This window comes from Lissotriton helveticus, chromosome 3_1 (assembly GCF_964261635.1).
Source record: "Lissotriton helveticus chromosome 3_1, aLisHel1.1, whole genome shotgun sequence".
Classification (NCBI taxonomy): domain Eukaryota; kingdom Metazoa; phylum Chordata; class Amphibia; order Caudata; family Salamandridae; genus Lissotriton; species Lissotriton helveticus.
In genome coordinates, this window is record NC_136061.1 from 763,162,932 (window position 1) to 763,175,899 (window position 12,968).

Sequence of the window (12,968 nt, forward strand, 5' to 3'; positions counted from 1 at the left end):
AGGTGTGACTTTGTGTAGTTCACCGTGAACCCTAGCTGGTGTAGTAGCTGAATTGTCTTTTGTGTGTGTTGCAGACACTCCTCTTGCGACCTGGCTTTTATTAGCCAGTCGTCCAAGTATGGGAAGACATGAATTTGTTGTCTTCTTAGGTGAGCTGCTACCACTGCCAGGCATTTTGTGAACACCCTTGGTGCCGTCGTGACACCAAATGGGAGGACTTTGAACTGATAATGTTGTCCTTCTACCACAAACCTGAGGTATTTCCTGTGGGCTTTGTGAATAGGGATATGAAAGTAAGCGTCTTTTAGATCCAGTGTAGAAAGAAAGTCCCCTTTCTTCAGTAAAGGAAGTACTTGTTGGAGCGTGACCATGTGGAAATGTTCCGAATTTATGTATGCGTTGAGAGGTCTTAGGTCCAGTATTGGCCTTAGAGACCCGTCCTTTTTGGGGATTAGGAAGTATAGGGAGTATACTCCTGTTCCCTGTTGGTGCTGTGGAACCTTCTCTATGGCATGCTTTTCTAGCAGTGATATTACTTCCTGTTTTAACAGTGTCAGGTGATCTTGTTTCATTGGACGCTGTTTGGGGGGGGATGTTTGGTGGGGTAGCTGTGAGTTCTAGGCAATAACCATGTTGGATAATTTGTCTTACCCACTTGTCTGATGTGATGTTTTCCCAGACAGGTAGGAACTGTGATAGGCGTCCCCCTACCGGTGTTATATGGTCTGGGGGAAGCTCTATGAAGTCACTGTTTTGGGGTTGGAGAGTTGCGGTTGTTGTTTCCGCGACCTCTACCCTTGTTGTTGTTACCCCTGTATCCACCTCTAGAATTACCTCTGGGTGATGTAGGTGTAAAAGAGGTTTGCTGTTGGTTTGTACCTGTACTTTTGGATCCTCCTCTATAGGTGGATCTACGAAAGGAACCTCTTTGTGTCGGCTGCTGCAATGCTCCCATTGATTTAGCCGTTTCTGTATCCTTTTTCATTTTTTCTAGGGCCTCATCTGTCCCTGTGCCAAAAAGTGTTTTCCCATCAAAAGGTTGATTAAGTAACGAGGTTTGTACCTCTTGTTTGAATCCTGACACTGAGCCATGCATGTCTCCTTAGCATGATGCTTGTATTTGTCGACCTTGCCGCAGTTTCTGCCGCGTCTAGGGCGCACTTTATTGAAGTGTTAGTAATTAACTTCCCTTCTTGTATAAGTTGATCAGCTCTCTTTTGATGTTCTTTAGGGAGATGTTTGATGAGTGTTTCTAACTCATCATAATGCGCTCTGTCATACCTTGCAAGTAGTGCTTGCGTATTAGCTATGCGCCAACTGTTTGCCGCTTGAGATGCTACTCTCTTGCCAGAGGCATCTATTAGCTTAGACTCTTTGTCAGGAGGTGGCGCTTCTCCCGTAGATAAAGAGTTTGCTCTCTTGCGAGCGTTTGTGACCACTAGTGAGTCTAGAGGAATTTGTCCCTTAATGTATATTGGGTCTTTTGGAGCTGCCCTATATTTTTTATCAATTCTTGGGTTCAATACCCTAGCCCTCACTGGGTCTTTGAATATCTCTGATGTATGACTGAGAAAGCCTTTTAGCATTGGTAGTGTTCCTGATGTTCTTTGTGCAGTAGGTAGTGTCTCTAATAAGAAGTCCTGTACTAGAGGTTCTGTATGTAGGTCTACCTTATGAAATGTTGCTGCTCTAGTAATGAGTTGTGCAAACCCAGTATTGTCATCAGGAGGTGAAGGTTTTGAGGGATATGACTCAAGGTCGGTATCATTACCTGATCCCACATTATACTCCTCCCATGGGTCTGCCTCCTCTGGGATTGTGTCCTCATCATCCCCAGGGTGTCCCCCCTCCCCTGTGTCACTTTCTCCATCTGTTGTAGGTGTAGATGGACGTGTGGGAGGAATATCTGGCCTATTGTGAGGAATAGGCAAAGATGGTGTGTGAGGTTTGGGAGAAGGGGGAGGAGTTGTATTCGTCCCCATTGTTCTCTTCTTTGGATGAGCCTTGTCGTCCAAATGTTCATGTTTCCTCTTTTTAGGTAGCTCTGTGACTACCTTGCCAGTCTTTGGGTCAATAAACAAAGTCTTTTGTTTAGGATCCGTTCCGTGATCCTGTGTCGGTACCGCAGTTTTCGGTTCCGAAAGGTGTCTTTTCTTTGAAATGTCCATTTGTATTTTCGGTGCCGAAGTTTTGTTCGGATCCGACTTCTTCGGTATCGAAGATGTCCCCGGTGTCGAGGGTGTTTTCGGCGCCGAAGCGTGCTTCGGTGTCGACATGGACTGCTTCGACTTCGAGCTTTCCTTGACCTGGTGCTTCGGTGTCGATGTGGTTGGTTTATCGGAACCGGAACCACTATGATGGGGGACCGAGTGTTTCTGTTTCTGTTTCGTTGCCGGGCTCGAAGGCGGGGCGTTGGAAACTTTTTTCGGTTGTCTGACCGGGCTCGAGGGCGGGGTCGACACCGTGCGGGGTCTGTTTTTCGGTAAAGGGACGTCGTCACTCACGGTTTGTTGGACGTCGATTTCCTCGACGTCGGACTCGTCCGCTTCTGACCCCGCCTCGTCGGCCTCTTCTTCCTCCTCTTCTGGTTGCTGGTCCTCGAACAGCTCCGGGATTGCTTGTGACTGCATTCTCGATACCTCGTGTCTTCGGGCTCGACGGTTTCTAATCGTCGACTTTGACGAGAACGCTGCACAGGCCTCACAGTCCCTGGATTCGTGTTCAGGGGACAAGCAGAGGTTGCACACTTCGTGTAGGTCCTTGTGTGGGAACTTAGCACCACACGTTGGACATTTTTTGAATGGAGTCCTTTCCATGGACCCCGGGCTGGACTACGTCGAGTTTCTCGTAGTCGTCGTCCTTCGAATCGCGTCGGTATGGAGTGAAGTCGCGTTCGATAACGATACCGTCGATTTGGAAAGGAATACGCGCCGGTTATAACCTTCTTTGTTGAAGTCGGTCAGGAGCGCTTCGATCCTCATCCGAACCCGATGGCGGAAAAAAACAATCTAAGGATGGAGCCGATGCCCATGCGCACTAACACCGAGAGGAGGAGTCACCTATGACGACAAAGACTTCTCCAGAAGAAAAACAAAGTGCAATCATCCGAGCCCAACACCAGATGGCGATCTATTCATAAATGTACCATCTGCAGCCCATATGCCTCGAACATAGGGTTGCCTTTGTGTTGTGGTGAGAAGGCAACAAAAAGTTGTTTAGTTTTCCTAAAGTGTTGTGTTCTGTCAATGTAGTACATCAACGCCCTCCGTACGTCTAACGTATGGAGCATTCTTTCCGCCACCGTTTGTGGGTTTTGGAAGAATGCCGGTAAGTCAATAGTTTGGTTGAGATGAAACTGTGACACCACCTTCGGAAGGAATTTGGGGTTAGTACGTAGTACTACCCTATTTGGATGAATCTGAATGAATGGCTCTTGGATTGTGAGCGCTTGCAGCTCACTAACACGCCTCAGTGACGTAATAGCAATTAGGAAAGCCACTTTCCACGTTAGGAACTGGAGTTCACACGAGTGCAGTGGTTCAAATGGTGGTCCCATCAGTCTGGTGAGGACCACATTGAGGTTCCACACCGGAGCTGGCGGTGTTCTTGGGGGAATGACTCGTTTCAGACCTTCAAGGAAAGCTTTGATGGCCGGCACTCTGAAGACAGAGAGGTGCTGCCTATTCTGAAGATATGCTGCGATGGCGGATAGATGTATCCGAATGGAAGTGTACGCTAGATTGCACTTGTACAGATGTAGCAGATAACAAATGATGTTAGGGATAGATGCATCTAGCGGGGTGATGTCATTGGCTGTACAGTAAATGACAAAACGCTTCCATTTTGCAGCATAGCATGCTCTGGTAGTTGGCTTCCTTGCCTCCTTGATGATGTTCATGCATTCTGGAGGTAAGTTAAGGTATCCGAACTCTAGGACTTCAGGAGCCAGATCGCCAGGTTGAGCTGTTGCGGATCTGGATGCTGAATTTCTCCATGGTTCTGCGTCAAAAGTCTGGGCGTGAGGCGCAGTCTTTGATGCGGCACCACTGAGAGTTCGAGGAACGTGGTGTACCATGCTTGGCGCGCCCACGTTGGAGCAACTAGGATGAGAGTCATCGCGTGCTGCCTTAGCTTTCTTGCCACCAGCGGTATCAGAGGGGCTGGCGGAAAAGCGTACGCAAATTTGCCTGACCAGTTCATCCATATCGCATTCCCCTGCGACTGTGGGTGAGGGAACCTGGCGGCAAAGTGTTGGCATTTTGCGTTTTCTTTTGTTGCAAACAGGTCTATCTCCGGATGACCCCACTGCTGGAAGTACGGGTGGAGTACAGATGGGTGTAACTCCCACTCGTGCATTTGATGGCTGTGTCTGCTGAGCAGATCCGCCATTAGATTGTCCTTGCCCGGGAGGTGTTCTGCCATGAGGAAGATGTTCCTCTGAATGGCCCACTTCCACATGCCCTGAGCCAGATGACAGCTGTGGTGAGTGGGTGCCCCCCTGCTTTTGAATGTAGTACATCGCGGTCATGTTGTCCGTCCGGACCAACACTACCTTGTTGCACAGATGTACAATGAAGGACTTGAGTGCCATGAAGATTGCCATCAGTTCCAGATAGTTGATGTGCATCTTCTGTTGCTGCGTCGTCCATAGTCCCTGCACAGTGTAATTGAGCAGATGAGCTCCCCATCCCTGGAGAGATGCGTCCGTTGTCAGGGTAATCTGTGGCACTGGCTCCTGGAACAGTCGGCCCTTGCAAAGGTTGTGTGGAGTCCACCAATGCAGAGAGTCGTATGCCCGACTGGTAACCAACACTAGGTCTGTTAATTGTCCCTGAGCCTGTGTCCACTGATTTGCTAAGCACTCCTGGAGCGGGCGCATATGTAGCCGTGAGTGAGGGACTATGAAGATGCAGGAGGCCATCATGCCTATCAACTGCATGAACACTCTCGCTGGAAGTGAGTGTTGTGGTCTGAACTTCTGGATTAGAGACTGCATGCTGTCTATCCTGACTTGGTTTGGTTGAGCCACGGCTGTCAGGGTATTGATCGTCGCGCCTAGAAACTGCCGGACATGCGCCGGTTGAAGGTGCGACTTTGGGTAGTTCAACGAGAAACCTAGATCGTGAAGGAGGTGAATGGTAGTCGACATGTCCGCGGCACACTGTTGTTCTGACTTGGCTTGAACGAGCCAGTCGTCCAGGTAGGGGTAGACATGGATGCCCTGCCTCCTGAGGTGCGCCGCTACTGTCGCCAGACACTTTGTAAACACCCTTGGGGCTGTGGTGACTCTGAAGGGTAGGACTTTGAACTGATAATTTTTGCCTTGGATAGTGAACCTGAGGTATTTTCTGTGGGACGGGTGTAGTGGTATGTGGAAATAAGCATCCTTGAGGTCTAAGGTTGCTAAGAAGTCCCCCTGGTTTAATAAGGGAAGAATCTGTTGCAGTGTGAGCATATGGAAATGTTCTGACAGTATATACAGGTTTAGGGGACGTAGATCCAGAATGGGTCTGAGAGATCCGTCCTTCTTTGGGATAAGGAAGTACAAGGAATACACCCCTGTGCCTTCCTCCTCCACTGGCACGAGCTCGATTGCGCCTTTTTGCAGCATCACCACTACCTCCTGCTGCAATAAGTGCAAGTGCTCTGCGGACATAGGCCTTTGCCTTGGCGGGATGTTGGGTGGAGTGGATTTCAACTCTAGGCAATAACCATACTGGACTAGTTGACGCACCCACCTGTCTGTGGTGATGTTTCTCCAGACGGGCAGGAACTGCTGCAGTCTCCCCCCGACAGGTGTTAAGTGGTCGGGGGGCAGTGACAGAGAGTCACTGTTTGCTTGGGGTAGAGGAGCGGGAGCTGTTTCCTCTGCCGCGACCTCTGTTGCTGTTATTTCTGTAACCTCCCTTGTTCTGTTTTGTGAACGAGGATTGTGCTCCACCTTTTGAGAATTGAGATTGTTGACCCATTTGTCCTCTGGTGACTCCACGTGCACCTGAGCGACGAAAATTGTTGCCACGAAACTGTTGTGACTGTAGGGCCCCCATGGACTTAGCAGTTTGTGTCCTTTTTTATCTTCGAGGGTGGTGTCAACATCTGGACCAAACAGTCGATCAGGATTCACTGGCTGATTAAGGATGGTTGTCTGAATATCAGGTTTAAACCCAGATATGCGGAGCCAAGCCTGTCGTCTTAGCATGACGCTAGTGTTGATCGCCCTAGCTGCTGTGTCTGCGGCGTCAAGTGCACACTTAATGGCTGCGTTGGAGATCAATTTTCCTTCCTCTATAAGCAGTTTTGTGCCCTCTTGAAACTTTGGAGGCAGGTGTTGTACAATCTGTTCTAGGGTGTCATAATGCGCCCTATTGTAACGTGCTAAGAGTGCTTGTGTATTAGAAATACGCCAAAAGTTGGCAGCCTGTGCAGCTACTCTTTTGCCCCCTGCCTCTAGCACTTTGGACTCCTTATCCGGGGGAGGAGCTTCACCCGTTGTTTGGGAGTTGGCCCGTTTGCGGGCATTGGCGACCACCAGGGAGTCCAGCGGCAACTGTCCCCGAATGTATGCAGGGTCTGCAGGTGCTGGTCTGTACTTTTTTTCAATACGTGGATTGACCACTCTCGCCCTAGTGGGTTCCTTAAAGATGTCCGCAGCATGTTTGAGGACTCCCTTGAGCAAAGGCAGTGTCTTTACAGTCCTCTCAGAGACTGAAAACGTGTCAAAGAGAAAGTCTTCTTCAACCGGGTCAGCATGCATGTCCACATCATGATTAGCAGCTGCCCTCTCAATTAGTGCATGAAAACCTGCAGAATCCTCTGTTGGGGATGCACGTGCACTGAATGGTTGTGGATCTTGCCCCACACTCTGGGTGCCTTGGTCACCAATGTCATCATATGCATGTGGATGTGCATCTGGTTCATTGATGGGGAAGGTGTATTGGTCCTGTTCATCATATCCCTCACCCTCAGATTGGTCTGGTGAGGGAGTAGGGCTTCTTCTAGGAGGAGGCTGGATAGGCTCTATCAGGTTAGAAGCGTCCAGAGGCACCCTTTTCTTCTTTAGTGGGATGACATAGGAGTCCAGAGGCTCCGAAGTGATCCTCCTCTTGTATAGGGTTAATTTGCCTGTGTTGGCGTCGATGAAGTGCTCCGAATCGTCCTCTGATTCGAGTTCTCGACCTGAAGGTGCACCTGCCGTAGAAGAATCCGACTTCTTTGGCGTCGATTTCGTGGAAAAAGCCTTCGGAGCCTCTTTCGGCGGCAGAAGGAAGAGAAGCTTACTTTTAGGCTTTGCCGGAGCGTCCGTCGGCGTCTGAGGCGACGGCAACGGAGCCGACATAGCAGCGGCCTTGTCCCTGATTCTCTGTAGCGAAGCGGCGATGGGGGACGCTTCACTCACAGTGTCTTTTGGCGCTGACGAGGGTGTCTTGACCTTCCCCTCGGATCCGACGTCATGGTGGCCTTTCTTAGGTTTGGACGCCGATGCAGTTGTCGCCGACCCAGAGTCCTTGGATCGATGCGCAGATGTGCCAGCTGTCGATCCGTGCGCCTTCGTCGGTTCCGCGTCCACTACGCGACCGACCAACGGAGTCCCAGGCGTAACCGGAGCCGTGCCGCTGGCCTTGGCGTGCTTAGACGGTGTCGCCGCGGTCGATCCGTGCCGACCACCTTTTGAAGAGGATCCCTCCTCTTGCGCCGATTTTGACCCTTTGGAATCGACCGGCTTCTTCGACTTCTGCGGACCGGAGGTCGACGGAGCCGATGCTGCGGCGGGTGCAGTAGTTTTCTGTGTGCCGGCCGCCATTTTAGGGACGCTCGAGTCCATAAGTTTCGGTTTCGTTTTCGGGTCGGCCATTTTAGGTGTAGTCGACACTGTAGGTTTCGGTTTCGGTTTCGATGTGGCCTGCTCAGCAAGTATGTCCGTGGCCGGGCCTGATGGCGGGGCCGTGGCTTGCGGCACGGGGTCTTGGGTAAGGCCGACTGGCGATCCCGTGACCCGATCGTTATCTTCGAAACCTTCGGGGCATAGCTCGTCCCCTGAGCTATCTTCCGCGGCCCCATAAATTTCTTCGACGTCCCCTACCTCGTCGACGTATTCAAGGCCTTAACCCGCGACTTCGTCGTCGTCCGCCGGATCCGCCTCGACCTCCGTTTCGGGTGGGGATATCTGGAGATGATGACCCTGTTCATCTTCTTCTTGGTCGCCGAAGATGTTTTCTGGATCCGGGGCCGCTTGTCTGGCCTCCAGGCACACCGCGCGCCGGAGCTTAAGAGTTTTCTTTGACCGGAACTGAGCGCAAGCCTTGCACTTGCCGTCGTCATGGTCCGGTGAAAGGCATTTGTTACAGACCGGGTGCAGGTCTATATGTGGGTACTTAGACCCACAGAGCGGACAGTACTTAAACGGACTCCGCTCCATGCTTGAAAGTAGCGGTCGTGTCGCGATGAGAAGGCCTCGACGTCCGAAGAGTGAAAAACTCCGCTGAATCCGACTCCAAGAGTTGGAAGAACTCGAGACCGTGCGCAAACAATACCGACGCTATAAAATATAAGACCTTTTGGTCTTAAAAAGTAAGTTTTACTCGGTTCCGACAGAGAGAAGTCGAGACCGCATCCGAACCCAATGGCGGAAAAAAAACAATCTGAGGATGGAGCCGATGCCCATGCGCACTGTAGTCCTGGGGAGGAGCCACCTATCTCAGGATACTTCGAAGACTCTTCCAGGACAACAATGTGCGATCATCCGGACCCAACACTAGGCGGCGATCTAATGCTAAGATATGAATTTAGCAGCCCACATGCCTCGAACCTGTTGTTGCCTCTGCCTCTACCCTTGGCACGGTTTCCTCTGTATCCACCTCTGCCCTGCTTGCTGTAGGAGGATTGCGCACCACTTTTATTGAATGGCGTCTGCTGCGACATGTGCCCTCTGTTAACACCTCTATTGCCTGAGCGACGAAAAGTGTTCCCTCTAAATTGTTGTGAGTGGAGAGCTCCCATGGACTTGGCAGTCTCGGTATCTTTCTTGATCTTCTCCAGGGTGGTGTCCACCTCTGGGCCAAATAACCTGTCTGGATTAACGGGCTGGTTGAGGATAGTAGTCTGTATCTCTGGCTTGAATCCCGAGATGCGGAGCCATGCCTGACGCCTCAACATTACACTAGTGTTGATTGCTCTCGCTGCTGTGTCCGCAACATCTAGCGCACACTTTATAGCAGCGTTGGAGATGAGCTTCCCCTCCTGGATAAGCATTTCAGCTCCCTCTTTAAACTGGTCTGGAAGGTGTTGTAACAGCTGTTCTAGGGTGTCATAGTGTGCCCTATCGTATCTGGCCAACAGAGCCTGCGTGTTTGAGATGCGCCAGATGTTGGCCGCTTGAGCTGCTACCCTTTTCCCAGATGCCTCCAGCACTTTTTACTTTGTCTGGGGGAGGAGCTTCACCCGTGGTTTGGGAGTTTGCCCTCTTGCGGGCATTGGAGACCACCAAAGAGTCCAAAGGCAACTGGCCCCTGATGTAGGTCGGGTCGCCAGGTGCCGGTCTGTATTTCTTCTCAATTCGTGGGTTGACCACCCTTGATCTTGTGGGTTCCTTGAAAATGTCTGCTGCATGCTTAAGGACCCCTTTCACATGGGGAGAGTCTGGACAGTCTTTTCAGCAGTAGAGAAAGTGTCAAAAAGGAAGTCCACCTCCACGGGGTCAGCATGCATTTCCACTTTATGGTTTGTAGCTGCCCTTTCAATCAAAGCATTAAATGCCGCAGAATCTTCAGTGGGAGACGGCTTGACGTTATAAACCTGAGGATCCTGGACCGCCTGCTGGTCCCCTTGATCACCTGTGTCCATCCATGAGTCCTGCAGCTCATCAGGCTCTGTATGTGCAGGAAAATTGTACTCTTCATTCTGCTCCCCATCATCCCCATCAGAGTATGTGGGTGAAGGTGTTGCACTCCTCCTAGGCTGTGGAAGAATCTGCTCAACCAGAACTGGTGTTTCTGGTGCAGGCTTCTTTCGTTTTAGAGGAATTGTAAACGACTCCAAAGGCTGTGAAGTTATTTTCCTCTTGTAGAGCGTGAGTTTCCCGGTGTCGGCATCGATGAAATGCGCCGACTGTTCAACTAAAGAATGTCGATGACCGAAAGTCCCAGCCGGGGGAGTTGCCTTCGACAGTGTCCTTGGGCACCGACCGCGGTGCAAAGGCCTTCGGCGCCACCTTAGGCGGTAACGTGTAGAGGATCGGTGCCGAGGTGGTTTCGGTGGGTCCGCCAGCTTCGGTGCGGAAGGAGTCTTCAGTTCCGATGCCAAAGCCTTGTCCTTAAGGCGCTTGAGGGAGTCCGAGACCTGCTTCGTAAAGAAAGCGGACGGTTTAGTCGACCCGACCGATGGCCTTGGTCCGCCCCCAGGGGAAGACCCGAGCGTGGAGGACTAGTGTTTGTCTGTTCGAGGCGCAGGAGCACCCTTGACCGGTGCGCTTCTATCACTGTCCACGGCCGCAGACGTCGATGCCGACGGCTTCGGATCGACAGGTTTTCCAGTAGGTGTCACGACCCCAGGCCTTGGCTCCGCGACCTTCACTGACTTCGCCTCGATGGGCCCCTTGGTCTTCGGCGCGACAGACTTTCCCGATGTAGGCTCGACATCCTTCTTCGAGCCTGGTTCCTTGACCACCTTCGGCACCTTTGCCTGGTCGACAGCTTTTATTGGCTTGGAGGCCCCCGAAGACGACGGAGTCGATGGTGGAGCAGATGTCTTCAGTTTCGATGGCGTGTCGGGCATTTTTGGTGTCGTCGATACCGAGGGTTTCAGTTTCGATTTCAATAATGGCGGCTCCGCGGAGGTGTCCGTAGCCGGGCCGGAAGGCGGGGCCGTGGATTGAGGTGTAAGGTCGTGGGTAAGGCCGCGTGGCGATCCCGTGACCTGAGCCTTTGTGAGAGTACGAACGGGGCATAGCTCTTCCTCCGAGCTATCTTCCATGGCCCCCATATGCTTCTTCGTCGTCCCCTACCTGCTCGACGAGGTCCTCAATGTCTTGACTGTGGACGTCCGCCCCGTAGTCGGACTTGACCTCCACTGGTGTAGGCGAAATCTGCAGGTGACGCACTTGCTCGTCTGCTTCGGGGTCGTCAAAGATGTCCACCGGTGCCGGAGCCGATCGCTGGGCCTCTAGGCGCGCCACGCGCCGAAGCTTGATCGTCTTCTTCGATCGAAATCTGGAACAGGCCATACAGTTGGCCTCGTCGTGGTCCGGCGACAGGCACTTGTTGCACACAGGATGGACGTCAATGTGTGGACACGACCCCCCGGATATCCGACTCAACGAGCTGGAAGATGTACGGGACCGAACGCGAACAATACCGACGGTGCGAATAAGGCCTTTTGGCCTTTAAAAGGGTCTATCACGATTCCGAACAGGAGACGTCGAAATCACATCCGAACCCAATGGCGGAAAAAAACAATCTGGGGATGGAGTCGATGCCCATGCGCACTGTAGTCCAGGGGAGGAGCCACCTATCTCGTGATACTTCGAAGACTCTTCCAGGACAACAATGTGCAATCATCCGGCCCCAACATTAGGCAGCGATCTATGCTATAGATATGAATTTAGCAGCCCACATGCCTCGAACCTGCTCATACCTTTTGGATTCCCGATCAGGTGGAGCAGTCGGGAATGCGGTCTGGGAGTTAGAGGCCTGGATAACCAGGCTCTTAGGGGTGGGTGGACAGGAAGCTAGGGTCGCCATGGGCCAGGCAGTGGCGCCTGGCAATGTTCCGATCTACAAGTGGACCTGTAGCAGGCCTGGACCAAGTGCCCAACAGAATGTCAGAAAGGGCCTCATTAAACTGCAGTAGAGGTTCCTAAGAGCTTGCCTGCGGTTTAAGGACTTCGGTGAGGTGGTTAGTACTCACGGCCACTACGGGGAGCTCAAGACCCAAGGCCTTGGCCGCCCTCGTCAGCACCATGCTGTAAGCAGTCCCCTCTTCCGTAGCCACGGTAGGAGGGGAGACAAAGCCACTGTGGGACGAAGTGTCCAAACCCCAGGCCTCCCCTAGATCCACTGCCCAGTCCTAATACGACTGGCACTCCCGTGCCAGAGGGTCCTCAGACCCCTCCCAATCCTCCTAGTCTCCCATCTCTTGATAGTCAGGTGCAAAGGATGGGGCCGGATCATAGAATTGCTCTTCTCTCTGCGTCTAATGCGGCGTCGAGTGACACTGGTCCGACGCTGGACCCGGACCGAGGGAGGGGACCAGGGAGGGCGTCTGGGACGACACCCTGGGGGTCGGCGCCGGCGGGTCGTAACGTCGACCAGCAGCAACCCGGATCCGGTGGGGCCCTGTGGCGTCGGGACCGAAACAGCCGACTGAGCCGAAGCACCCACCTGATGGTGTCAGGGCCGAAGCACCCGACGGCGTCGAAGCCCCAGGGCCGCGGGGCCCGAAGGCTCCACAGCGGGACCCGACTGAGGAGAGAGCAACCTCATGGCCATGAGGAAGGCATCTATCTCCGGCGTCATGTTCAGCCCACGGACCGGCGGGTACGGGGCTGGCAGCGGCGCCTGCGGCTCCGGTGGAGCCGCGTGGCCGGTGTCACCCGAAAACCCGGCCGCATCGTGGTGGAGTCGGAAGAGCGATGTCGTCTCTTCGACTTCTTGTGCCTCTTACCTGAGGACTTGGAGCCCGACGAATGGTGTCGCCGAGCTGAGATGACTGTGGCCTCGCGACCGGTCATTCGACCTCCTCCTTGACCTGGACCGTGAACGGCATGGGCCGACTGCCGGAGCTCGAGGCGCTTACGAGACCGCTCCAGCCTAGCCTTTGACGTCAAGGCCCGGTAGTCTGGGCACGACTGGTCGTCATGGTTAGCCCCAAGGCAATACAGGCACCAGCGATGGGAGTCGGTAACCGACATCAGTCGGTTGCAATCCGCACAGGGCTTGAACCTGCGCACCCCTACCGGCACAGATAGTCTTGCG

At 52.9% G+C, this 12,968-nt stretch overlaps 1 protein-coding gene across 1 annotated transcript in view; it reads right to left on the reverse strand.

Moving 5' to 3' along the window:
- Positions 1 to 12,968, reverse strand: part of IPO7 (importin 7) — a 392,711-nt gene that overhangs the window by 225,008 nt on the left and 154,735 nt on the right. The window lies entirely within an intron of this gene.